The 27,923-nt window shown below is 42.4% G+C and overlaps 1 long non-coding RNA gene across 6 annotated transcripts in view; it reads right to left on the reverse strand.

Annotated features, from left to right (window-relative positions):
• The window catches only part of LOC108393644 (uncharacterized), an 80,031-nt gene that overhangs the window by 13,606 nt on the left and 38,502 nt on the right, over positions 1-27,923 (reverse strand). For all 6 annotated transcript variants that reach the window (XR_012131814.1, XR_012131815.1, XR_012131813.1 and 3 more), the window contains 2 exons: positions 19,700-19,769; positions 18,903-19,020 (listed from right to left, as the gene is read on the reverse strand). This is a non-coding gene — a long non-coding RNA (uncharacterized lncRNA). The remainder of the gene's footprint in view (positions 1-18,902; positions 19,021-19,699; positions 19,770-27,923) is intronic.

A 27,923-nucleotide genomic window follows, 5' to 3' on the forward strand; every position in this document is an offset into this window, starting at 1 on the left:
TTTTTGGCTATTGTAAATAGTGCTGCAATAAACATAGGGGTGCATAGGTTTTTTTCCAACTGGGCTCCTGCATTCTTAGGGTAAATTCCTAGGAGTGGAATTCCTGGGTCAAATGGTATTTCTATTTTGAGTTTTCTTAGGAACCATACTGCTTTCCACAATGGTTGAACTAGTTTACATTCCCACCAGCAGTGTAGGAGGGTTCCTCTTTCTCTGCATCCTTGACAGCATTTGTTGTTTCTAGTCTTTTCTATGTTGGCCATCCTAACTGGTGTGAGGTGATATTTCACTGTGATTTTAGTTTTCATTTCCCTGATAATTAACGATGTGGAGCATCTTTTCATGTGCCTGTTGGCCATCTGAATTTCTTCTTTGGAGAAGTGTCTGCTTATCCTCCACCCATTTTTTAATAGAGTCATTTGCTTTTTGGGTGTTGACGTGCATGAGTTCTTTATATATTTTGGATGTTAAACCCTTGTTGGATATGTCACTTACAAATATATTCTCCCATACTGTACGATGCCTTTTTGTTCTGCTGATGGTGTCCTTTGCTGTACAGAAGCTTTTTAGCATGATGAAGTCCCATTTGTTCATTTTTTATTTTGTTTCCCTTGCTCAAGGAGATGCGTTCAGGAAAAAGTTGCTCATGTTTATATTCAAGAGATTTTTGCCTGTGTTTTCTTCTAAGAGTTTTATGGTTTCACCACTTACATTCAGGTCTTTGATCCATTTTGAGTTTACTTTTGTGTGGAAGGTTAGACAGTGATCCCGTTTCATTCTCTTGCATGTAGCTGCCCAGTTAAGACTAACTGTAATTTTTTAACCTGGATTCAGTGACCCATTGAGTCTTTATTCATTAAACAAGCCTGTCCTGAGCACTGACTGCTAGTGAAATGAAGTCACTTTATGTTTCATCCTATTGGCTAAATACCAAATCTCTGAGCCTCTTTTTCTCTCATCCATAAAACGGGAATAATACCCCCAACTGGATATAGCAAAATAATCATTGTTCAAAGAGAAAATGCATTGAAGGAACAAGGCCTCCAGCTCAGTATACGTTTGCCCCATCTCTTGTAGTTCAAGTTCCATGACATAATTCTATATAAAGGTCAGTGTGTTTATGCAATCTTTGATTCAAGAAATATTTACAACATACAGACTATATGCCAGGCATTTCTCTAGCACTGGGGATTTAGGACTGAGCAAAGCAAAGGAAGTCCTTTCTATTCTACTGCTCATACACTAGTGGGAAAAATCAGGCAAAAGATACAGTCAACATGTAATAAATAAATAGAACAGACTGAGCAGAGGAAAGAAATATAGGGGGTTTTACTACTTTAAATTGGGGGATGAGGGAAGGCTTCTTTAAGGGCGTGACATCTGAGCAAAGATTTGAAGCTGGTAAAAGTACAAGCTAAATGGAGATGAAGAAGAGGGTTCCAGCCCAGAGAAGACATGTGCAAAGGGGCTGAGGCAGGAGCAAGATTGCCAGGGCCAGGGAAGTGTAGGAAAGCCTGTTCCTAGAGCTAGATGAAAAAGAAGGGAGAGAGCAAGGGAAGTCAAAGAGAGGGGCCAGGACTGTCATACATGGGGCCTGTGGGCTTTGGAGAGAATCTGGTGCGTTATTTGGATGTTATTGCAAGTGTAATGGAAACTGTTGGAGTGTCCCCTGAAGGCCAGTTCATAGAGAAGAGCGTGAAGCCGCAAGAGGATGCTTAGATGCTGAATCCCGGAGAGCATGAACTCAGTGCCAAAAGCTCCTCCCTAAACCAAAATGGATTAGGATGGACCAGAATGGGGAAACCAGGACAACACAACGGGGGATTCCAAATCCAGCACAGCACATTCAGAGGTACATCTTCATGGGGCAGATATGAGACCCCAGTTCAGAGACCCATCCCAGATCTAAGGCTGGGGACACTGGGCATTGATCAGTCTAGTTAACCCAGCTGTGGCTCTGTAGGCAGGTGTCTTGAGTGAGACGAAGCCAAAGCCACCAAATGCCATGGCCCTGGCACTGGGTGACTGTTTCACAGACACATTTTCATTTCATCTCACAACAGCTCTGAGGGGTGGAGGCTCCAATCCACACTTTATCAGTGAGGAACCTGAGATGGCGGGAGTATAAGTGACTTGCCCAAGGTCAAAAGAAACCTTGATTCTTGGACATGAAAGCCCATCTTCTTCCTTTACAGCCCCCTACGTACTGCACCCACGTCCTTGTACGTACCTGCTCTTTGCCCCTTCCATCATGAGGAGTGACTTGATGCCAACAATAACCACCTCCCACCATGCCGGCCCCTGAAGGTTACACACCTCATTCCCTGTCATTATTTGTACTTCCTATGGACAGGTTCACACCCTTGCTGTCCTTTATTTTCACAGGCATGGCAAGTACAGGATGTGATAAATACCCTGAACAAGGAAACATTTAGCCTAAGCTAACTATTATCGGCAGCATCTATGACGAATGACTTAATATAACCCTGTAAAGCTCGATGTGATGACTAATTTGTGGTTAAAAGTAGTTGGAAATTTACTTTGTAAAAAATTACGTGGAAGTAACTCGATTAACTTTGAAGGAGAAGGGAAAAAAGCCAACAAAAATACACCTATAATGATTTACTCCTCCTTGCAGGCTTAGCAATAAAGATAAGAATTACAACCCCAAGAGCAGTTACAGAGGGAAAGTGCATGTTTCACTCTGTATACTGGATGCAGGAAATGTTCTACATAAATAGGAAAGCTCTGGGGCTCCACGAACCTGAAAAATTCTACCTTCCGCTGTCCAGTCCCAACTCTTCCCCTAACAGGTGAGAAAATGAGGACTGCATAGGCGTGTCTGATCTCCTTGGCAGGGAGGGAAACACAGTTGGGCACCAGAGAAGGACATGAGCCCTGGGGTCCAGATGGCCTGGGCACACTGGCTCCATTCTGGGTGACTTGGGATCAAGCACCTACCTTCCCTCTAAGTCAGATTCTTCATATGAAGAATATGGGTAATAATGCCCACTTCCTCAGGGTATAAAAGGTAAGTGGTTTACTGAATATAAAATACCCAGCACAATGCCTGGCACACAGTAGGTTCACCAAAATAGTCATTTTTTTCTTCCTCTGCCTAGTTATTGTCATCCTCCACGAAAGCCACATCAACTCTTTCCATATTATCTCTCCAACTCTATACCCACCAGTGAAAAACATAAGATTGATAGTGATCCCACAGAATAAACATAAATCTATACAATTATTGCACCTATGTTTATTACTATACAAACCCTAGAATTCTATTTTGAATCGTCCTTTTAAAAAGTGTTAAACGCTCACCTTCGTGCTGTCACTGTGCGGCTACCATTGCTGTATTTGTCTCCAGTGTCCCTAAATGCAGTTTAATCAGTGGCCTGGCACAAGGCATCGTGCCTTTGTGGGGACTTGGGGAAGGGACCTGAAAGATTGGTGAGTGACGTCTCTGGCAGACGCGAGCCTTACAGGCATAAGCACACCTTGGAAGATAACATGGCCTTTCTCTGGGATCCCTGCCAGCTCTACCAAAGTTGACTCAGGTGTTGTAAGGACTTCCCCAAGCTTGACTTTCCTGCTTCCGCTTCTCCATGCCAGCGCTCCTCCCTTTGATCTTAAGAATAAAATGCAAACCTGAACTACGGCCTTCAAGCACCTGGCAGCTGGCTGCAGCCTCCTAAGGGCTCTGGTCCCCTCTCCTTTTAGCTCTCTGAACACATCACGCCTTCTTCCTGCTCAGGGCATCTGTCTATGCTGTCACCTTCCCGAGAATGTCTCACGCAGAACTACTTTCTGCTCAAATGTCACCTCCTTAGAGGGACCCTCCCTGAATATCTCATTCCAAACAGTGCCCTCTTTCTTTATCACATCCCCCATATTAGCTCTGAAATGCGATATATCAAAGGTCTGCACATATGTTGCTATTAACTTACCTGTTCGTTTGTTACCTCCATTACTAGACCTTAAGTTTCCGGGGTAGGCCTCCTAGAGCGGTGTGTAAAAGATTATCCCAAGGGGGAGGCTTAAAGCCACAGAAGCTTATTGACTCACTGTTCTGGAGGCCGGAAGTCTGCTACCCAGGAGTCAGCCGGGTTGGGCCCTCTGGTTCCCCACAGGGAGCATCTGTTCCATGAGTTTCTCCGGCTTCTGGGGGCCGTGGGCAATCCTTGCTGCTCCTTGGCTGGTAGGCACGTCACTCCAGTCTCTGCCTGGTATCCCGTGGCCTTCTCCTTGTGTCTGTGTGTCTGTGTCTCCAGTCTGCACCCCTGTCTCTCCTAAGGACACCAGCCATTGGAGCTAGAGCCCACCCTAAATGCAGGAGTCTCTCATCTGAGATTTTAACTTGCATCTTCAAAGTCCCTATTTCTGAATAACTTCACCTTCACAGTGCCAGGGGTTGGGACTTAGAAATGCTTCTGTGAGGAAGGGGTGCAGCAATCCACTACAGAGAGCAAACTCCTCTCTCAGGGACCCACTCCCGGCGCCTGGCATATTGCTTATCCCCTAGTGGGCTTCCGTTAAACGTGTGCGGAGTGAATGAACACTGTCACCTTAAGACCTGCCCCTCTGGTCCTACGTCCTCGCCAGGAGGCCCTTCCATCCCTGGGAGCCATGGCTTCCAGACGGCCTGAGCGTCGCACTGCCCCCGCCTCCTCGGAGCTCCGCGGGAAGCCGGACTGCCCCGGACCGCAGCTGTCCCGGGATGAGCAGAGCAGCGTGGGGCTGGGCCTGCTGCGCACACGCAGAGAGGGCTCTGTTTCCGCGGGGCTCCGTGAGGACAAATGTCAGGGCTCTTGCTCCCTGTTCAGGGGATTTTCCTTCCCACGGGCTCTGCGGACACAGCGGATCCATGCTTACCAACGCCTTCCTCTGCCTGCACCCCCAACCTCATCTCTTGCGAGCCCCTCTGTCCTGAATGCTTGTTTCCCCCCATCCTGAGGCTCCACCCCGGCTGCTGGGCTCCTCCTGCATCAGGCGGCCTGGGTCACCACAGCAAAGTGCCGCCCAGCGGGCAGCTTGCACAACAGAAATGTGTTTCTGCACAGTTCTGGAGGCTGGAAGTCTGAGATCCAGGTGCCGGCAGGGCTGGTTTCCTCTGTGGCCTCTTTCCTTGTGGCCAGTGCCACGTTGTCCCTCTGTCCTCACGAGGTTGTCCCTCTGAGGGCGTCTTTGTCCTAATCTTCTAAGGATACTGATTGTATTGGATTAAGACACATCCCAATGACCTCATTTTAACTTGATCAACTCTTTAAAGAAATGTCTTCAAATACAGGGACATCTGAGGTACTGGGTGTTAGGACTTCAACACATGAATTTTGGAAGGATAAATTCAGCCCATCCTTCAGATTTCAATTCAAATATCACTTCCTCAGAGAATTTTTCATGGATCTTCCAAATGAGATCAGACTTCTCCATTACAGACTATGATAGCCCCTTACTCTGCGTATTCACAGCATTTACCATGGCAGTAATTATAAGTGTGGCAGGGGGTGTAATTATTTGACTCACATCTATCTCTCCATTAATTAGACTGCAAACTCCATGAGGGCCGTGGAAGTGTCTAGTTTTGCTCACAATTAATATGCCCAGGATTTTACACTCTTAGCCATTCACTCCTTCTTATCCTCCTCCTTTCAAAATCTGGGGTATCACCTGCCTTTTCTCTCTCTCCCCACACCTCAGGCTCTGTCAGAAGGCTTCACCCTCCTTCTGTTTTTGACCCGCCTTTCAGGTATCATTTCCTTAAGCTTTAATATAGGTCATTTTCTCTTGCTCAATGGACTGTTTCTGGGAAATTATTGACGCTCTCGTGGTATTAGTAATGTCCTATTTTGCCTCTGACTTCTACATTTTTATTTCCAGTGTGGTTTTGCCTCCTTCGTTCCATTTCTGTGTTTCCCACTTCCTACAAGTTACTTCTAGTTTTACCAACTCAGAATCAACACAGAAATTATCTTTACCTTTGAATCTACTCCACCTCTATTACTCAGCTTAGTAGATGGTACCAACATACACCCAGTTGCTCAAACTGTAAAATATGTCACATGTGCCCAATGTGTAAGTATAAAATAGAAATGTGTAAGGATTACTCTAAGTCCAGATTCTTCCCCACATCTCAAACCCAACTCTGTTGACTGTTCCTGTGCATTCCTTGATTCAGGTTTTTTTCTCCCCATTTTTTATGCCTTGAATCAGACCACCATTCTATCTCCACTGCCACAAGAACGTTTATCCAGTAAAAATCCACGTCATTCCTCTGCTTAAAGCGTTCCAGCAGTGCCCCACCACAGCAGAATACACATCTGTCTATTTAGCCTGCCATGAACTGCAATTTACTCATTTTCCTAGAATCATTTCTTACTAATCTTCTCTATTTTTCTATATCCTCACCTATACTCTATTTATCACTTATCTTTGAGTAGGCCAGAGTCCTCCATGTATCTGTGGGCTCTTCACAGCCCCCACTTCAGAGAGTGGCAGAAGCTCTTAGTTGCTACCCCTCAGGGAGTGGTCTCAGCTGCAGAAAACTGCCTTGTCCAAGGTCACATCTCCTTCCATGGGGCAACCTGCACCCACTGCTGATTAGCACAAGGGGATAAAATCCCAGCTCCCTTGCCTCAACCCAGGGCATCTCTGATGAGCCATCCTGCTCTGAGCTCCCTGTGAGGTCTGCTGAGGACTCTGTTGGGGTTGAATGCAGCTCAGATTCTCCCCCTACAGACACTGCCTTCTGTTCTTTCTTCACAGGTATAGATCCCAAGGGCACTCCCAGAGAAACTGCACAGTAATCTCTGCCTCCAAGTCTGCCTCCCAAGGAACCAATCTGGATACTGGCTATTTGCAAATACTGTGTCCTCCGTCTAGATAGTGTTTTCTGTTCTATCTTTGCCTGCCAAACTCCTATTCATTCTTCACATCCCAAGTCAAATGTCATCCAGATGTCCAAAGAAACTGAGCCCCACTATCCTTCTGTAGCACAATTTGGTATTCCTCAACATCAACAATATTACACTATATTATGATAACTTTTATGGTAGTTTTCCTCCCCTGCTAAACTAACTCAGTCCTATACAGGAGTAGTGTAGTAGTTTCCTACTGCTGTGTAACAATTGCCACAAACTTAGTGACTTGAAATAACATGGATTTATTGCCTCATAGTTCTGTAGGTTAGAAATCTAGATGAGCCCAATTAGGTTCTCTACTTAGGACCTCCTAAGATTTATATCAAGATGTCAGCCAACCTGGCTCCAAGTAGGACATTTTGGGTAGAATCTACTTCCAACTCATTCAGGTTGGCAGAATCCAGTTCCTTGTGTCTGTAAGACTCAGTTTTCTGTTTCCTTACTGGCTGTCAGCACAGGGCCCCTCTCTGCTCCTGGAAGTTATCCACATGCCTTAGCACATGGCTTTTTCCATCTTCAAAACAACAGTGCATCAATTCAACTCCTTCTTATGCTTTGAAACTTCTGACACCTACCTCTGTCTTCTGCCATGAGCTAGGGTATTTCTTTCCTTTAATATTACCCCTTTTTTAAGGCCAACTTTGCCAAACAGTAGAATCATGAATGTGGTATCTCACATTCACAAGTTCTAAGAATTAGAACATGGTTTTCTGATGGCCATACCTAGAAATTCTGCCTACCTCAGATGAAAAGAGAATCTTATTCACTAAGTATGCATCTCAGCACCTAATATAAATGATAAATGATGCTTGCATTAATTTTTAGGGTGATCCAACTTTGGTTTCAATGATTATGATATTTTAAACTCTGTTTTAGTTGCATGCATAATGAAAAAACAACCTCAAATAGCAAATAAGGAAATAAAATAACAATAAAGAAATAGACTGCCTTCCTTTCATGGTGAACATTGATCCATAGGAGAAAAAATTAAGAATGGAAGAGAAACATCACAAAATAAAAAGAAACAAAAATCTCCTGAAAAATAGAAGTGTAGTTTTGCACATTCTATAGTTGAGTCTATCAACTTTCAAGTTCAATAATTGATAGTAAAGTTGCAAAAGTTGCTTTACTATTAAAATATCTTGATTAGATCAATGACAGCAGGTTTTCTAGACCTAAATCTGCGGTAACTCAAATAGAAATCTGGTTTGGAGCTGTAGGAAAGCAATGCTCACTGGTTTGCCCCTAGACTGTACGGTGACGAATTAGTAGTTTTGGTTTGGAGATGAGGTCATTTTTGTGCATGTATTTGTATGTTTGTTTATGTAAATGACTGCAGTGTTTTTAAGGCTGCTGTCTCTCTTCATATACACCAAGACTCTGATACTTTTTAGAGATTATGGCCTCCTTCCCTTCTGCTGATTGCGGCCTTCGCTTTATTTTGTGCTTAGGCATACAAAGTGATGGCAGAGGTGGACAAGTGTTTCTGGCTGCGGCTCACCCGAATAAAACTGTTTCAATTGATTCAGAGCGCTGATGTCAGCCTATACTTGTTGACACTGCATCTTTCCCAGTGAATAATAAATCACTGTGTTTCCACCAAAAGCCTCTCTCCCTCTGCCTTTCTCTTTTCTTCTACCATTAGTTATGCTGGTCTAGCTCCCCACCTGTCCCTTGGCATGTTTCTGCAAATACTTTTACCCACATAGAGGTGGATTTGGTTTCATCGAAGTTGGGAACACACCTGTGCTTCTTGGGTTTGCAACCTGCCAGCTGCAGTCCTTTTAAAGGTATTTTTTTGCTGTTTGTATATATTACAATCTGCTATTTCTTGGTGTGGATCTTTCAAACATTACTATCATTAGAATTTGGAATTACACTTGATGCAAATATGCTTCAGAACAAATTACATAAGCAGTTAAATATATAGTGGGTAATCTTGAAAGAGGATTAATGTTAACTAATTAACTTGTATATGATTCATATACCATAGCTCCTTTCATTCTCCCAACAAATCTAATGAGGGGAAATTATCCATTATCCTCATTAAATAAGTGAGAAAGTTAGACTCAGGAGAAGTAACTTGCCTAGATCATTTACCAACTAAGATCCTGGACTCCAAATAAGGAGTGTGTGGTTGCAGAGCCCTTGTAATTATCCCTTTATATGATGCATTTCCTACATGACTCTGCTGCTTTCCTGCTTCCTTTCACATAGTCATTCAACATTCCAAGAATCCCTACTGTGACCCAGACACTATGCTCATGGCAAAAGATTTGCACTGGCAAAAACACAGTCCTGCTCCACAGATGCTGGTAGACCAGCAGAATGCCATTTTTTTTTAAAGTGCTCTAACAGAAGTAGGTCTCAAGGTAGGTTGATCTAGACCTCTTCTTCCAATGGTAGTTGCTACTCGTGCAGGTTATTTAAACGATTAAATTGTTTTATAGATAAAATTAAGAATTCAGTTCCTCTATTACACTAGTCACATATGAAGGGCTTGATAGTTACATGGGGCTAGTGGCTTCTACTGGACTGGTCAGTCCAGATTTGAGGGTATTCCCAAAATTGTCCAATGTCCTATTGGACAGTGTTCGTCTAGAGGATCATAAAGACTTCACTGAAAGTAGCTCTTGAGCTCAGACTTGAAGACCAAATAGGAGTTTCTAGGCAAATGAACAGAGGCAGGAAGTTCCAGGCCAAGGAAACCAAATGGCAGGGAGACGATATGAGAAAACACAGACTGTCCAGTGAGGTGCAAGGAAATCAGAACATTACTAAACATTCAAAGGGGGTCTTGGAATTGAGAGCACAACATGAATTGATGGGGACGCAGCGGCCTCGTCACTGATAACCTTCTGCTATTGTACGGCATAGCACGGAACACATGGGAGGGTAGAATGTGGATTCTCTTCTAGGGGCCAGTAGCTGTCAAATCTTTTCAGTTATAGGCCTTTTTACTTTTCAAATGAAATATTATCCAGAATCCTTATGAAAATAGAACTTCTCTCTTAAAAGGTGGAGTGCTTCCTCTCAGACACACCCAGATCCCTGAGACACCCACAAAAACCCTGGCTCTGCCAGGCTGTTGGAGACGCCAGAGAGCCACAGGCTGATGTGGCACATGAGGTGGGCGATCTGAAACTACATGCGGGGAGAATCACTCTGTCTAATGTGGGCACTAGTGGGTGGAGAAATAAGATGGAAGCAGAGATAGATGACTACAATGGCATGGAAATAGATAGAGAAAAAGATGGTAAACGCCATTTTTAACTAGGGGAGAACAAAAAATGACCTCCAGATCTGAAGGAATCTTGTATGCAAGGAAGAGAAGAAATAGACCCGCTCCCATTTCATTTCCTCCCTCCCCCAGCCAATTTGGGGGCTGGTGGCATCATTTTTCATGATACGGAATTCTAGAGGGACATTTTACTTATTCGATGATTGGTTCAAATTCTCTAGTCTTCAAAAAATATCAGGATGGAGAGATTGGTGGTTTACATTGAGGCCTTGAGTTACTGCTCTGTCATTCTGTCAAAGCCAGAGGGAATATCACAAGATTCCTTCTATTCACTTCAATGAATAATGTATGTCTTATTTCTTTATTCTTTCCCATAGCAAACACCAATCAGAATCATCTGAAACAAACAGACCACAGAAACTAGAGTCAAAACCAGCATTTTGTCAACTGATTAGATAGCTGTTAGTTTAATGCTAACATTAATCAAGGTCTGATTGCTCCATTGTGAGAACAAGAACTATGTGCAGAGATTAATATGCAAGATCTGGTTCAGAATGTTTCTGCAGAAACCCCCACGCAGTAATTAAGGAGAACACCAAATGAAGGTTATTGATCCGTTGTGTTATTGAGAAACAACATAATTGATATTTCGGATCTTAATTGTTGTTTCCAAAGTAAAAAAAAGACAGTTTGTACAGATCATTAGTGAGAGTTTTTTGTTCTTAAAATTGGAACCAAAATATTGAGTTCAAATGTTACCCTGCATGAAATAAACATTGATTTAATTGTCAAGAAATCCTTATTTGTTAAGTGTTTACAATTATCGTTGTTTGGACAAATCTGAGGTGATACACTCTAAGCTTTGGAGTCAGACAGTGTTCACACTTGAGCTTTGTGGAATGTCGTTTGTCATTCCACCTGTCTGGGCCTCAAAATTTGCCTTTGTAAAGTAGCATCGATAGTGCCCACCTCACAGATTTGTTGGAAGGTTTCAGGGAGAAAGTCAGTGTGGGAGAGTCAGCAGAGCTGTTTAGGACCAAGGACACTGCGTCCAAACTTCTGTGCTTCAGATACAGCATTGCTACTTATTAGCTGTGTAAATTTGGACACATTAGTTGATCTCTGTGTTCCTCAATTTTCTCATCTTTAAAGAGGGATAATAGGAATAGGCATCCTGACAGGTTTGTTGCAAAATTAAATGAATACATGAAAAGTTCTCAGAAGAGAATCAGGCAGATTATGGGCACTAAATAAGTATTAATTTTTTTATTGTTATAATCGAAAGTGTTAACATACTATAATTAATTTTGAATAAATATTAACTGTGTCCTTTTTCTCTCTACAGTTAGACAGTAGGAAACCCAAACAAGGATGCTTACCTTTGCTTTATGGGCAGGCACGAGCAGGAAAGGAGGCCACTTAGAGAAAAGATTGTTGATCTCCAGTCCTTACCCATCTGCACACGGAACTTCCAGAAAGAATCCTTTTGCCTAATTCCTAAATAAGACTAGACCACACAGAAATACCTGAAATGTGAAGAAACCGTGATGGAGAAAAGCCACAATTAACGAGTTGGGAAATGAAGACCCTAGGAAAACAGATTATTTTAGCCAGGAAACAGATTTTAATTAGTATCCTGAAAGAAATCTAAGGATTTGTTGTTTTCAGAAAACCAAGAGTCAGTTACCATTCTTGAATGAAACTATAAGATAACAAGAAATGGTTCTTGGGAGTTAAAAAAAATGGCAGACAAAATTAAAAGAAAAAATTATATACATGGGTTGAAATAAAGCCAAAGAAATGGCACAAAAGTTAGAACTTAAAACACAGAGGAGAATTTGAGAGAAAATATGAGAGACAACCCAGTGGGTCCAGCATCAGACTTAAAGAATTCAAGGAAGGAGTAATAGTGATGAGAGAAAGGGGGATATTGCCAAAGAAATAATAAGAAGGAAACAAGAAAAGTTTCCTAAGTTGAAGGAAATGTAAATCCTCAAAAGGAAAGGGTCCAAATCATGAGATACAAGTACACATACCCTAAAATGGCTAATATTAGAAAATAAATAAATTGAAGTGGAAAATACTAAGTGATGGTGAAGATAACAGACCAACTGGTACTCTCATATACTGCTGGTAGGAAACAAAAATATGCATCCATTTTGGAAAACACATTGGCCTATAAAGATTAAGATGCAATTAACATATGACCCAAGAATCTTAATTCTAGTTATTTACCCAAGAGAAGTAAAAACATATGGCCACACAAAAACTTGGAAACAAATGTTCACGGCAGCTTTGTTTATATGACACCAAAAAGCAACCCAAATGACCATCAGTCTGTCAACTGCTGATTAGATAAACAAATTTTTGTATATCCAGACAACAGATTATTTTTCCAAAAGGAACAAATTACTGATATATTCAATACTGAATAGTATTATGCCAAGTTAAAGAAATGACACACAAAAGCCAGCATACTGTTTGATTCCATTTGTATGACATTCTAAAATTGATAAAACAATAGAGACAGAAATAAAATTTGTGTTTGCCGGGAGCTGAAGATGAAGGTTTGAGGATTAAGAAAGGGCATGTAGTGATGGAAATATCCCATATCTTGATATGGAAAGGAATTTATAATGGTGTATGTTTATGAAACTTATCAAAATGTACCTCAAAAGAATGGATAAAATGGTTTGTATATTCTTCTTGACTACATCTAAATTCAATAAAAAGACAAGAGTCCCACTGAGTAACAAATAAGATAATTATTTTTAAAAGGCCCACATTAGATATGTCATTTAGTTATTTCAAAAGTGGTGTCAGCAAGATGGTGGAGTCAGAAGCCCTGAGACTTCCTTTCTCCTATAAACACCAATTCAGCAACAATTTATGGACAATTTCCCTCAGTGAGAAGTTCGGAAGATAATGGAAAAGCTCCTACATCTCATGAGAATGTGAAACCAGACTCGCAGGAGTCATAGACTCAGGAGACCCTCCACCAGAGGCCCCACCCCTGGCACAGCACCATATGTTCAGATCTTCCTCCAGGGTAGATAACATGTTAGATCACAAAATAAGTCTTAACAAATTTAAGAAGATTGAAATCATACTAAGTATTTTTTCTGACCACAATAGATTGAGTGTAGAAATTAATAGCAGGAGGAAAACTGAAAAATTTACAAATATGTGGAAATTAACATCACCCTCTTGAAGAACCATTAACTCAAAGAAGAAAGAAAAAAAAAAGAAAATACTTGAAGACCAAGGAAAATGAAAACACAAAATACTAAACTGTATGGGGTATAGCAAATGCAGTTATTAAGAGAGAAGTTCACAGAAGTAAATGCCTACATTAAAAACAAAGAAAGATCCCAAATAAATTACCAATGTTTACACCTAAACAAGCTAGAAAAGGACAAACTAAATCCAAAGTTAGCCAAAGGAAAGAAATTACAAATATCAGAGAAGAAATAAATGAAAAGGAAAACATTTTTTAAAAATCAACAAAAACTAAGAGTTGGTTTTCTAGAAAGTAAACAGAATTGACAAACCCTTAGCGAGACTAAGAAAAAAAGGGAAAAGACTCAAATAAAATGAGAAGTGAAAGAAAACATTACAACTGATGTCACAGAAATAAAAAGGATCACAAGAGACTTCTATGAACAACTGACAACTTAGAAGAAATGGATAAATTCCTAGACACATACAACCTGCTAACTAAAATCAATAAAGATATTACACAGTTAAATTTTTGTTAATAGGGTAAATATCATGTTAAGTATTCTGACCACAATAAAACAAAATTTAAGGAAAGAAAATTTCAGAACATGTGACTAAACGAAAGGCCTATAATCTTACAGAGAGAAAAATAGTTTCTCTACAAAGGAACAAAGGCCAGAGTATCTTTAGACACATCAGGAACTCCAGATGCCAGAAAACAACAGAGAAAGGATTTCAAAGTTATAAGGGAAATATAATTTTCTAATCTAGAAGTTTATACTCAGAGAGGTAAGAATAAATGAGGCTTATAACCCATATGCCCACTCTTAGTGAGTGATTTAAGAATATATGGCAGCAAAAATGAATAGAAATTGAGAAGGCATGGCTTCCAGAAAGTGGTTGCATTTAACCCTTTCCTTAGCTTAGTCTAAGTGCTAATCTTTGAGAATAGGTGCTATGAAGTAATTTTAGGGAGCAAACAGTCCAGACTCACTCAGGACAATGGGAAAAAGGACCAGGGATTGCAGGGAGGCATTAATCAGAGTACGAAGAATGGCCTGGGAACATAGGATGGGAGCCGTGGCATCACCAAGACGGTGACACAGGCTGCTCCTGACTTCACTCCCCCTTAAAAGGAGAACAACTACTCATGGACAAGACACTGCTGAGAAAATCCCAGAACTCAGGCGTGAGGCTGAAGCACCCCCTACACCACAGAAAGACTGAGAAAGATCAAGCATAAAACTAGGACACAATTTTCAAGAAAAATGTTTAAAAGTAAAGCCTTTGAAAACATTCAGAAAACCAAAACTGTATAAGGACATCATGATCCATATTTGAAGTACCTGCAATATTGGAATAGAAATTCAGTTAGCATCAAGAAAAATACCTAAGTGGATTCCGAACACACTGCCCCACATTTTCCATACACTTTTTATGGGGGAACAGGGTGAGATTGAAGATGCTTTGATTTAAAGAAGTAAATGAAGAATGATGCTGAAATCGCATAAATCAAATGCCCAAACTCACTCAGAAAACCTACCGAGGTAGGAAATAAAACTTAGCAAAAATACATGTTTGTGAAACAAAACGCACACTTGTTGTAGGAAATTGATCTAATGTGTGGGAGTTAATGTTCTTCCTTTTATTATCCAAATGTAAACAAGTCATATAAAATAAATTAAACAAGAAATTGCATAGAATTAAAACAATGATTTGGTGGATCCGGTGTAAACATTGAAGCAAAACATTATGTATGTCTCCACTTTCCCCATTATTCAAGTGAAAGTATTACCACAGGAAGAGGGGCCAAATTTACCCCTGAGCCCAGTGCACTTGTTGTTAGAGCCTCCCTACCTTGGCACACAGCAGTGTATCTCCTGGTGGAACAGAGTCCGAGATGCTTGTCTTCACATGATCTTCATTTACTGACCTTACTCATTGCAAGTTGACAATGATTCTGTGAATACATATGCTCTTTTTTCAAAACTTCCTACTTAGGTGTCATATTGGCCCATCAAAATGAGGATTATTTTAAGACCAGAGGAGGTTCTTGTTTTTAATTAGGTTCTTTAAGAGAGATTCATTTATTGGAAAATAAAATTCTTCCTGCATTAGGTAGTCTTGCTGGTCTAAGGTCTTGTTCACATGTATCTAGATGATATATGTTATGTTCCTCAATCCTCTTGAATAGCATATATCCCAGTACTGGCAAACCTCGGAGATACTGTGGTTTTTGTTCCAGACCATTGCAATAAAGCAAAATCCCAGTGAAATGAATCAAAATTTTTGGTTTCTCAGTACATTTGCAAATTCTGTGTACACTGTCCTGTAGTCTCTTAAGTATGACAGCATTAGGTCTAGAAAAATCAATGGGCATATTTTAGTTAAATACTTTATTGGCCCATCTCTTGGGCTTTCAGGGAGTCATAATGTTTTTGCTGGTGGGGGATCTGGCCTTGATGTTGATGGCTTCAGACTGATCAGGGTGGTGGTGGCTAAAGCTGGGGTGGCGGTGGCAATTTCTTAAAATAAGATGACAGTGAAGTTTGCTGTATCAATTGCCTCTTCTTTTCCCAAATGAATTCTCTGTAGCATGTGATGCTATTTGATCACATTTCACCCACAATAGAACTTCTTTCGAAATTGGAGTCAATTCTCTCAAATACTGCCTTTGCTTTGTTAACTTAGGTTTTATAATGTTCTGTATCCTTCATTGCCCTTCTAACACTCTTCACAGCATCTCCACCAAGAGCAGTTTCCATCTCAAGAATCTATTTTCTTTGCTCACCCAAGAGAGTCAACACCTCATCTATTGAAGTTGTATCATGTGGTTGCAGCAATTCAGTCATATCTTCAGGTTCCCTATTTCCATGGAATTCCTAGTTCTCTAGCTGTTCCTGCCACATGTGCAGTTACTTCCTCCACTGAAGTCTTGAATCCCTCAAAGTCATCCATGAAGACTGGAATCAACTTCCTCCAAACTCCTGTGAATGTTGATATTTTGACGTCTTCCAATGAACCACAAATGTTCATAATGGCACCCAGAATGGTGAATCCTTCCAGAAACTTTTCAATTTACTTTGCCTGAATCCATCAGAGGAATCTTTATCTATGATGGTTATATGCTTATGAAATGCATTTCTTAAGTAATAAGACTTGAAGGTAGAAATGAATCCTTGATCTATGGGCTGCAGAATGGATTTTGTGTTAGCAGGCATGAAAACATTAATCTCCTTTACATCTCTGTTAGAACTCTTAGATGACCAGGTACATTGTCAAGGAGCAGTAATATTTTGAAAGGAATCTTGTTTTCTAGCACTAAGTCTCAACAGTAGGCTTAAAATATGTAGTAAACCATGTCATAGTCATAAACAGATAGGCTGTCATCCCAACTTTGTTGTTCCATTTAAAAAACACAGGCAGAGTAGATTAAGCCTAATCCTTAAAATCCTTGTGTTTTGGAATGGTAAATGAGCATTGGCTTTAACTTAAAGTCATCAGCTGCACTAGCCCCTAATGAAAGTTTCAGCCTATCCTTTGAAGGTTTAAAGTCACTTCTCTCTAGCTATGCATCTTAAATGGTATCTACTTAAAATGCAAGATTCTTTGTCTACATTGAAAATCTGTTGTTTAGTGTAGCCACCTTCATTCATTATCTGAGCTGGATCTTCTGGGTAACTGACTGCGGCTTCTCCATCAGCACTCGCCGCGTCACTTTGCACTTTTATGTGATGGAGGTGACTTCTTTCCTTAAATTTCGTGAACGAACCTCTGCTAGCCTCTAACTGTTCCTCTGCAGCTTCCTCACCCCTCTCAGCCTCCATAGAATTGAAGATACTAGGACCTCGCTCTGTTTTAGGCTTCGGTTTAAGGGAAAGCTGTCGCTGGTGTGATCTTCTAGCCAGACCACTTAAACTTTCTCTGTATCAGCCACAAGACTGTTTTACTTGATCATCCTTTGTGTGTTCGCTGGAGCAGCACTTTAAGTTTCCTTCAAGAATGTTTCCTTTGCATTCACAAGTTGGCCAACCGTTGGGGCAAGGGGGCTGGCTTTCAGCCTATCTCAGTTTTTCGATGCCTTCCTCACTACGTTAATCATGTCTCGCTTTTGATTTAAAGTGAGAGATATGCAACTTTTCCTTTCACTAGAACACTTAGAGGCCACTGTAGGGTTACTAAGTGGGCTAATTTCTATGTTGCTGTGTCTCAGAGAATAGGAAGGCGTGATGAGGGGGAGAAAGACTGGGGAAAGGAGAATGGGAGGAGCAGTCGGAACACACACATTTATCAATTAAGTTTGCCACTTACACGATGCAGTTTGGGACACCCCAAACAACTGCAATACTCGCATCGAAATCACCGATCACTGATCATCATAGCAAATGTAATAATAATGAAAAAGTTAGAAATATTGTGAGAATTACCGAAATGTGCCATGCACATAAAGTGAGCAAATGCTGTTAGAAAAATGGATAGACTTGCTTGCCACAGGCTTGCCACAAACCTCCAATTTGTAAAAAATGCAGTGTCTGTAAAGCACAATAAAACAGGGTACGCTTGTAGGTGAAATTTGCCTAAAAGGCTATAGTCCATTTACTCAGGTATTTAACAGTCATGCAGTGATTAGTTACTGAGTATCTCATAGGTGCCAGGCCCCTTGTTGCTCAATGGGGGGACAATCATGAGAGGGTCATTACGGGATAAGATTATTTTTTGGAAAAACTCACAATTGGCTGCAGGGTGAATGGGTTAGTGGGTAAAGGAGCACATAATGCATATTGAATGCTTAATTGGCAAATAATGAAAATACATAAAACCCACAGGACTTAATGTTGAGAAGAGGAGCAAGTAGGAATCAAGGACCTCCCTTACTCAGCGTCAAACTTCTCATGTGGATGATAGTCTCAAAAGAGCTTCTGATGACAGACATGTTGAGGCACAGAGAAAAATCCATTTTTCAGGAAATCTCTGGAAAACCCTCTCCTTAGGATAGGGTATTAACAAAGGCAGTTGGCTTATCTTAGAGTTTTCATGCTCCTAAATTCATTCAGCTTCAAGACTCACTAACTACACTCGTGTATTTTAAGTCTATTATGGAGGAAGTTCAAACCACATGGTGTTTGTCTACAAGCTAAGATTTGCTCAAGATAAGCCAGTAGTAATAGCTTAACGTCAGGCCTAGTGTCTCTTGAGCATATTTAAACCTTGATGATTTAAGGGAGAAGGTGACTAATAATCTCAGAGTTCTTTCAAGATAGAAAACAAAGACTTTATTTTTCTGATTTCTCCCTAACATTGTCTATATTTGGTAGAAATAGTCAAAATAAATGCACTTTGCTTCAAAGGAGCTAGTGTGTAAGACACCAGATAGCAGGAAGATGAATCCACTTGTCTCAGCAGACATATGCTCTGAACACAGGTGTTCAGTAAGTGAGGGGCGGGCACTTGTGATAATGCACTACATCATTTCTTTGACCTCAAGGTAAAAACAAACAAGAGAAGTAAAATATGCCACTCACCAGGCTGAAAAATGAGACCTGCCACACAGCTCAGATCTAGTGCATGAATTCTGTCTCTGCCAGAAAGATGGACTATTTTTGTCATAACACCAGCTACTCCTTGTCCATGTATGCTTCTCTGTGAAAGGCAGATGAAATTAGGGATTAGGAATGAAGGATTTTTAATTTAATTTAATTTAATTTAATTTAATTTAATTTAATTTAGCTAATACATCAGGCCACATTCACTGAGCTATTGCAACCTTCTGAAAGGAGAAAGAAAAACACTCACCTGGCTTCCACTGGGACAAACTGGAATCATCTCCATACTACTGCTCACAGCAACCTCATGGGGGTGCATTTTATTTTCCCCAGTTTCAGATGAGCAAATAAGAGCTTGGCCAGGTTATGTAACTTCTCCCTGATGGGATTTTGTAGGGCCAGGACCCAAATCTATATCTAATTCTGAAGCTCACGTGGTCCCTTACTTTCTCTTCTCAGTAGTGGGGGAATGAATAAATACAAACACAAAAAATATATATAATACACTTAAAAGGAACCATAAGAATAGTACAAAATGCCTCACATTGGAATCCTTAGCTATGCAATGCTCAGTGTAAAGCTACAGGAAGACATAGGCAAAGGTGTATGCTCTTTGGGATCAGACAGACCCCAGGGAGAGTCTCAGGCCCTCACCTCTACCTGTGTGACCTTGAGCTGACCTCATAATCTCACTGCTGCAGGTTTTTCATTTAAAAAGTTTTTCCCATCTCATAGAGTTTTTGTGAGTATTAAATGAGATGATATGATTAAATTACCTGACACTATGTCTGGAACACAGCATCTGCCCCCAAAATGTCAACTTCATGTCACCTCAAGTTAAAGACACTATGAAATGGAAAAATCAAAGTAGATTTCATTAATCAAGTTAGTATTGAAATGGCAAGTTGAAAGTGTTCTCATGATAAAATTATTGATTGACCCACATATGTGAGTTTTATATTTGCTAGAAAACACATTCACTTACAGTTGTATCTATCAGAGACATAGTTACCCAGCGCTTTGCCAGAAAAAAAATTGTACCTTTCCCATGAGCATCACCAGTGCAGTGGCTGATGCGCACACGTATGTTTCCAGCCCAAGGCCTAAGAAGAATGCGTGCAAATGCAGCAGTCAGCAGTCAGCGGAATGGACAGCAGGCTTCAGAACCTCACCTGCCATTCTTTCTCCACACAACTGATAATCAAACATGGTTTTGCAGGGAAAGAGGTTATGAAATGATTTTCCATTTAACACAGAGCAGACAAGTAGTGATTTTACAGCATCTTACTACGCTGTTGGACAGTGACTGTGAAGGGGTATTGGGGGGGGACTTGGTGAAGGGGGGAGCCTAGTAAACATAATGTTCTTCGTGTAACTGTAGATTAATGATACCGAAAAAAAAAATTTAGAACATACCAGAAAAAAAAAAAGAAGGTGCATCTTAGCACTCCCAAGAGATATCGCCTCTTCCTGAAATGGTGGTCGCTTTACAGAGTTTATTTTCAGTGTTATAATTTCATTATAGAGACCCTGGCATTTTACCCAGCTTTTTCCTTCAGTATCATGAAGAAATTTTTAGCAGCATGGTTAAATGTCTGAAAACAGACTGCAACATCCAGGATATTTCACTAACCAGCTCTGTGTTCTTATGCTGGACATTCATTCATCATGTGTAAGCCTCAAACCTTCACATATGAAGTGAAGATAATAACAACCACCACCTTATTATAGGGCTGTGTGAGGATACAGGTAAATTTCCTAGCAGAGTACCAGGCAGAAAGTGAGAACTCAATAAAACTGTTATCATTTACAACTAGAAGGACTTGTTTCAGTTGCAAATTCCAACAACCACAAATTTCAGCTGACTTCTGCAAATGGAAGCACATCTACTTCCAAAATGGAGAGCCCAGATATAGACCTGGCCTGGCCAGAGACTCAATCAATGGGGTGACTCTTTCTCAGAGGCAAACTCTACCCACAGGGTGGCAGGAGGGCTGCAGTGGACCATTGCTGGCCCAACTCCCCCAGCTCCAAGGCCAGCAGAGAGAGCTTCTCCCTGTTAGCATTTGTCCTGGTCCTGGGATGCCTCCTAATTGGTCCAACCTGGGTCACCTGCTCATCCAAAACAATGACTGTTGCTGGAGGCACTCAATGCTTTGATTGACGAGTTGTTGCAGGCTTATCAATAGCTCCCCACAGATGGCCCTGCCCTCATCCCAGGACCTCTGAATATGATAACTGACATGGCAAAAGGGACTTTGCAGGTGTGATTAGATAGAGCTCTAGAGATGAAAGGATCATCCTGGAACATCTAGGTGGGCCCGATGTGACCACAAGGGTCCTTACAAGAGGATGATCAGGGGTCAGGCAATGCGACAGAGGATTCAGAGACTGGAGTAAAATGGACTCAAGTCAAAGAGCAGCAGCAGGCTGTGCAGGCTGCAAGTGATAAGGAACACTTCCCATGGGGACCCTGAAAGGAGCCAGGGCTGCTTGCTGACACCCTCATGTTAGCCTCACAAGAACCCGTTTGGACTCCTGACTTCCAGAACTATTAACCACGAAGTCTGTGATAACCGGTTTCAGCTGCCCCAAGAACTAATTCAGCACCTTCACCCAGAGCGCCCCGATCACATGGGTGAGAACAAAGGAAGAGCATTTCTCCAGAAGGAAAACAGAGATTCCGCTATCAGGACAGAGTGAGTGTCGGGGCAAAGTCCACGCCGTCTGCGTGTTAATGTGGGCTTTGTTGCAGCTGTTCCTTGCCACTGTTATTCTTTTTGAAAATTCTGCATAAACAATACCACAATAGTGCAACACATTCTTGAGTAGCTTTGCCATAGTCAGCTGACTTCATCTTCTGTACTTGTACATTAGGTCCTTGAAAGGAGGTTCTTTCTTTGTTCATCCTGGACATGCATGATGTTGGGGCAGCCGTAAGGTGGGGGCACCCTGTATAGCAAGTCCATGTCATTTTCCTGCTACTACGGGTCACATCCCAAGAAGGCACCTGGGAGTGGCAGTGAACACAAGATGCACAACAAATTTGGTCATGCCAACCTCAGTGGGAGGCTTCTATCACTGCCTGGCTTGCTCATCTTGAAGACCCCACTTGCCTCCTTTGAGTCTTAACTTCAGGGTCAACAATGTGTCAGGAGTTCTGTGCCCAAACTGAGCTCAGAACTGCCTTCTGGTTTCACAATCCTGCAATCCACGGTAGTGGCATCGATTATAAGGGAGGTTCGGCATCTCTTTTGGGACATGGGGAGAATGTAGCAGGGCTGAGTTTGGAAGTGTTTGGACGATATCAAAAAGAATGCTGATCAAGAGGCCGGAAGCACTGAATTCCAGGGCCAGCCCACATTCACCAGTTCTCTCTTCTATGGAACAGAACATCAGTGGGACTGAATCCACAGAAGGACAGGGGAGGGGCTTTCAGTGAGGAAATGGGCTTTGAGCGGGTTCTTTCTGAGAGCAATAGTGATGGGGGGGTATTAAAATCATCTGGCAGATTTTCAACAGTTGCAAATAGAACAATCTCAGAGCACCCCTCTACCCTGGAGTCCACATTAGTTCTGACAGTCTCTTGTCAGGCCCTTGGGTACTTTGGCAAAGCCTTACAGGTGATCTGAGATCTTCATTCCCCAAGGCCACCCCAGCTCCACCTCTACCCGTGGAGAACCAGGGTCTAGATGAAGTTAACTCCAGAGGCAGTTCTGAGCTCACTTTGTGCACACAACTCCTGACACACTGTTGACCCTGAAGTTAAGACTCAAAGGAGGCAAGTGGGGTCTTCAAGATGAGCAAGCCAGGCAGTGATAGAAGCCTCCCGCTGAGGTTGGCATGGCCAAGTTTGTTATGCATCTCGTGTCCACTGCCACACCCAGGTGCCTTCCTGTAGTAGCATCATGCATGTCCCTCTGACCTACCATCATAGGTACTATTTTTCCCTGCACCGGAACGTGGTAGGGACTGGATAGAGGTGAAGTTACCACTGTCACCCTAATTTCCATCTACTGCCTTTTTCTGGGCCAGAGCACAGTCCTGGCTCTCTGCCACCAGGCATGCCCAGAACTCAGAGCCCTCTCCCATCCCCAAAGCAACCTCAGCTGACAGAATTTGGTGACAGCGCCTGCCGCCAGGCCTCAAAGGCAGACTCCAGAGTGCCTTGCACTGAAGTGAGAGGTGATGTTCTGCAGCCAGAACCTGCTGTCTCCCATACTGAGATTCTGGCAGCTCCAAAATACAGCAGGTTCAGAAACTCAAATTTCCTCAACAGGCCAGCTTCAGGCCCTGACAAGACAAGCTGCCTCTTTATCTGTCCTGGAAAGAGGGACAACAATTCCATCAAGTCACTTATGGTCAGTGGTGGTAGCTGCATTCCCCAGGCACACGTTTACCACCTGCAGCCACGCTGGGCCGTTAACAAGTCAAGTCCCAGACTGCTCTAAAAATGAAACTGTCTTTATTTGAAGTAGTGTTGTTACCACTATTTGTTACCCAAACCACATACTCAAATCATGAGAGATTGAGCAATTTAGCAAATGTGGAGAGAAAGCTCAATAAAAAGAACAATCGGGTCATAGGAAATTTCTGCTTCACTAACGTTTAAAAGGAAAGACAATTCAAAAATTAGAAGACAATGTCATGGTTTTTACAATAAAAGGAGGGATCAGAAAAACAATATTACATGGTTACTTTATGTCAAAAACTATGCTATATCCTTCCCATTCACGATCTTAATCTTCACCACAAAACTTAGGACTGCGTTGATTTTACAGATGAGAATGTTGAGGACTACCATGCCAAGACTCATTAAGTGCAAAGACTTCCCCAAGCTCTCCTGGTGTAAGTGGGAAGGAGAGGCCTCCCTTTGTCCTTCTTGGCACAACTTTGATGTGCCTCTTGGCTTGAACTACAGAATATCTGTGCTCCCACACAAAGCGCCGTATGGCCTCTTTCCAGATACAGTTGGGATAGTGGTGGTGTCTAGAAGCAGGCCTTAGTCATAACCACAGTCACTGTGCACCTGACCACATGCTCGTCTGGGACTCTTTGCCAAGTCACATGTGTGGTTCAGGACTTTTGCTTCCCAATGACAGAAGCCTACAACAAACTGGCAAAAGTAAAGGGGGAATTTGGTGTATATATTAGGGCATTTTAACAAAGGCCTAAGTACCTATGGGAGAAAGGAGGGAACCATTGGTCTTTAAGAAAACTGGCAGCATAAGAATGATGTCAGTGTACTCTCTCCCAATCTCCACCCCACCTCGTGTCTACCATCTGGGCATCCTCACTCTTGCTACAGGCTGGCTTGCTCCACAAAGCAGGAGACATGTCTTCCAGCCTCTGGACAGGGAATGACTCACACTGATTCTGGTCACAGGTTTAGAAATTCGCTCACTTTGGGTTGGGTTCCCACCCTTGAGCCACCACCGTGGCCATCACCAAGTAGCTCTGTGTGATCACGGGAGCTTTTCTGCCAACAACACAAGTAAAGTAGAAAAACAGAACTTTCCAGAAACATGGAGGCTACTGGGATGACAATGAAATTGACATCCAGGGCACAGTAGAGGTGCACAGCCAAGAGACAAGGGAGGTGCTTCTGGAAAGTCTAATGTAAACATTTTGATGTCCTGGGAACTCTGTTGCATTTTCCAAACCAAAAGAGATAGCTGTCAAGACCTCAGTGCATGTATGTACTCACTTATTCATTCCTCAGACATTTACTGGAGCTAAAATAGAGGAAAAAATAAGAATAAGATGTGACCCCTACCCTCAGAGTTTACTGCTTGCTGGAGGAAACAGACAAGTATACTAATGATGTCAGTATTGTGAGCCGAGCGTATTAATGAGGGTCCATAGAGGGCAGTGTTTTTCATGCTGTAGGCTGAGACCCATTGGCAAGTCATTAAATCAACTTGGTGGGCTACAGACAGCATTAAAAAAAAAAAAAAGCAATTAAAACAGGCCAGAATATATCAGTGTGCATTGCACAGCCGTGTAGAAGTGAGAATCTGCTGGTACAATTGTGTTTCAATTGCGCGGGAGGCTGTGTTTTTGTAGGTTTGTGCACCAAGTTGTGATGTAAAATACATCTCTTCCTTTAGGTCACTGTCAAAAACACCTTTTGAAAGACACGAATAGGATGTGAGTAAGGACACAGCGAAGAGACCTGCAGATGAGACAGGTAGATGAGGAAAAGCTGTCTGAAGAAGAGAGGTCTTCATCTGAAGTTTGGAGGAGAGGCAGCCGTTCCGAAAGAAGGAGCAGCTTTTGCATAAGGCACAGAGGACCAAGGAAGCAGCGCAGACTGATTACGTCCCGTGCTGAAGTGTAGCAGGAGGGGACCTAGCATGGGTCATGCGTTCTGGCCTGAATCCGCCAAGCCGCCATCCCGAGCCCAAGGGCTGATGGTGTAAGACCAGGAGAGGGGACGCATGCTTATAACAGAACATAGAAAGTCATGGATGGTAACTGGAATTTCCAGAATGCTGTAAAACGTCACAAGTGCTGAAGGTTGCTTTTCCTTAGAGAGCTGGAGAAAACTTCATGAAGGAGGGAGCATTTGGGGGTGACCTGTGAATGATTTACAGGTCTGGCCCAGGGATCAATAGCCTGATGTTTGTGCCACTGGATGTGTGGGGGTTGGGTGAGGAAGCAGAAGCTGAGAGAAACATTCTGAGAGAATGTCAGAGCCGAAGAGGAGACTTGGGACAGGCACACCCCCCTGAAATGAGGGGCCTTTAACCAACTGTAGTAGTTCTTTAGGTGAGTCTGAGGTACAGTTGCAAATAACATGTAATTCTCTAGTTGACACTCTCCAGTGTGTGCATTGGACAGCGGCAGTCTAGCTTCATGGCTAAGAGGCTAAGACCTGTGGAAAGGGTTCAAACCCGCTTACTGACTGTGTGGCATTGGTCTTCTTACCTCATCTTTCTGTGCAGAGAACTCGTGGATAAAACTGGTATCTGTGACAACCATGGAAGTGTGCCACTCAGTTCTCGTTCAAGAAAGAGCCTGATGTTCAACTGAGAGTCTGTTGTTAGCCATCGGCCTTCAGCTGCAGCGTCACCTGGGCTCACTGCCGAATTCGAGCTGAGGTCAGGCTCTTCCCAGAAGCCCCTCGGCAGTGATGGAGCATGGGGTCGGCACTAGCGCCTGGCCGTACCTGAGTGATATGGGGCTCTCTGAAAAGGCAGAGGGGCTTTGGATCTCCCCCTTGGGTGTGCCTAGGCTTTGCTAAAGCTGCATCAGTGTCCAACTCACTCTACCCTCCCCCACCCTGAGTCCCCCAGTCTCTTCCCTGTCAGAGGTGTCAGATCTGCTTTGCTGTCTGAAGGCTTTCCTCACCCAGTCCTGGTTCCTTCCTCTGTATCTTTTTTAGGCAAAGTGCCCAAGAAGCCCCTTGCACTGCCTGGCATCTGTGAACCTGAATGGACACAAAGTCTGCATGTCAGGCTGCCTCACCTCTCACTCCTTGAGTTGCTGCTCTTCCTACACTCATTTGCTAGACAAGCCCACTTAGCTTAATGCCATTTCTACATTGGAGACTCTCAAATTTGTGACTCTAGGTCTGAGCAGGCTGCTGAACATCAGGGACATAAATCTAGTTCTTATTTAACATCTCCATCGGCTACCCAATAGGAACCTATGACATAGTGTGTCCAAATTCAAACTCTTGATCTTTTCTCTTAAATCTGTCCCTTCTTCAATCTTTCCCATCTCAGTAAACAGCAGTTCTGTATTTATAGTTGCTGAGGGCAAACACTTTTGTGTCATCCTTGATTTCTCTCATTCTCTCAAAGCCCACATCCAAGCCATCAGCAACTCTTGTGGGATCCACCTAAACATACAAACTGAGCCTAACCAGCTCTCGTCGCCGGCACCGGAGAGCACTCTTCCGTGCCAGTGTCCTCTTCTCGGGATTTTGCAATAGCCTCCTGATTGGACTTCCACTTCTACTCTCAACCCATTCCATCTATTCTCCACATGGCAGCCAGGGTACTCCTTTTGTGAGCCAGATCATGTCCTTCACCTTAAAACCCTCCTACATCTCCTGTCACTTCGAATAAAGCCTTAATCCTCAAAATAACCTGCAAGACCTGACGTCACCCAGCCCTTCCTTCAGTTTCCCCCTTGTTTCCCCACCTCTTTAATTCTAACCACCCTGACTTCACTGTTGACCCCTAAATACTCCATCATACTCTTACCTGAGGATTTTGTATGTGTGATTCCCTAGAATACTTTTCCCCCAGATATCTGGATGGCCCCCTCCCTCACCTCCTTCCATTTCTGCTCACCTGCCTCTCATCAGTGACACCTTCCCTGAGCTCTGCAGGCAGAATGGCATATGTGAACACACCTTTTTCCTTTCCCAGCTGTACTTGTTTGTCACTCTCTCAACATAATTGATTCTTGTCTTAATTCTCTCTTCTCCTCCGCTAAGATATAAGTTCAGGGAGGGCAAAATATTTTATCCCTTACTATTTTTCAGTGTCATGCATGTGGCAGGAACCCAAAAATATGTCTGGTATACAAACTAGTGAATAAGAATAATAATAGTGCTGACCTCACACAGGGGTTGTGATCTCCAATAATTGACGTAAATAACTTAGTACAGTGCTGGGCACATAATAAGTACCCAACTACTGTGAGTTTGTGTTAATGATGTTAGTAATTCTTAGCCACGGCCGCCTAATGTAAGTGGACACTGAGTGGTGGTCTCCAGGCTGAGGACACAGTCTGACAGCCATGATCAGGCATGGGGAAGAGGGTTTATTAAACAAGGGACTGTAGCAAGTCAGTGTTAGAATAGCGCGAGTACAGGATGCATATAACAGAAGCAAGTAACATAACTTAAGGTGGGGAAGAAAGATGGGAAAAGATTACAATTGGCTTCCTACAAGGGGTGATATTTTACAAGATATGTGAAGTTATCCATGTAAAGATTAAAAAAAGAAATAAACACCTCCTGGCCAATAAGTTATCCTGGTAAAG

The sequence above is a fragment of the Manis javanica genome, chromosome 5 (genome assembly GCF_040802235.1).
Source record: "Manis javanica isolate MJ-LG chromosome 5, MJ_LKY, whole genome shotgun sequence".
Taxonomy (NCBI): domain Eukaryota; kingdom Metazoa; phylum Chordata; class Mammalia; order Pholidota; family Manidae; genus Manis; species Manis javanica.